The 775-nt window shown below is 29.5% G+C and overlaps 1 protein-coding gene across 2 annotated transcripts in view; it reads right to left on the bottom strand.

The window, feature by feature from the left end:
• sfxn5b (sideroflexin 5b) overlaps nucleotides 1-775 on the bottom strand; it is a 30,474-nt gene continuing 29,699 nt past the window's right edge. For both annotated transcript variants that reach the window (XM_061891652.1, XM_061891653.1), the window contains one exon: nucleotides 1-775. This exon is cut by the window's right edge and continues 714 nt beyond it. The gene's annotated coding sequence lies outside the window, so the exon portion shown is untranslated.

Raw genomic sequence — 775 nt, forward strand, 5'->3', positions numbered from 1 at the left:
TGGATGTATGTAGTATTTATTTTCCATGACGTGTTTTTCCAATCAACCTTTCATGGATTATGCAAATGTTCAAAAACAACATTCCATATTAAGTACGCTTGTATACACTTGTATAAAAAAAAGTGTGCAAAATACGTAATTGATTAGGAATATTCTGTACATAGCCTTCCAATCTGCTTGCAATGAAATTCAGTGTTTTACATGTATGCACTGCAATTACAGCAAAACAATGTTCTAATACATGTGTTTGACTCCATTAATATATTATTATTTACTGTAGTGCTTCTTACTGTCACAATAATTACATCCTGTCAAACCATAAAACAGGAGGATTAAAAAACAAATATTTTTCATTCAGTGATGGACAAACTATTGCACAAGGGCTACACATTGTATGGGTTCACGATTCAGTAAAACAAGACAATTCTGGATAATATATACAGTAAGAATGAAAATAATAATAGTTTTACATGGCACATTATGTGTTAGAATTAACTGATGCGCATTAAAAAGTTGAATAATGCAGCAGCAATTTAGCATATTTTTAATTAATGAGGAAGATACATTATAAATTATCAGCTGAGTGCTCGCTCTGCATTTCGTTCTCACCTTTTTCTGCAACATTATTTAATACTTCTGATAAAAAAACCTGTAGAACAATGTGTAGTTTGGAGGATCGAATGTACATACGCTTTATTAACAATTCCTAATTAGAATATATTAGTATTATTTCTTCTATTGTATGATTGCCTACTAAATATAATTTGTTTTTATT

This window comes from Nerophis ophidion, linkage group LG29 (genome assembly GCF_033978795.1).
Source record: "Nerophis ophidion isolate RoL-2023_Sa linkage group LG29, RoL_Noph_v1.0, whole genome shotgun sequence".
Taxonomy (NCBI): Eukaryota; Metazoa; Chordata; class Actinopteri; order Syngnathiformes; family Syngnathidae; genus Nerophis; species Nerophis ophidion.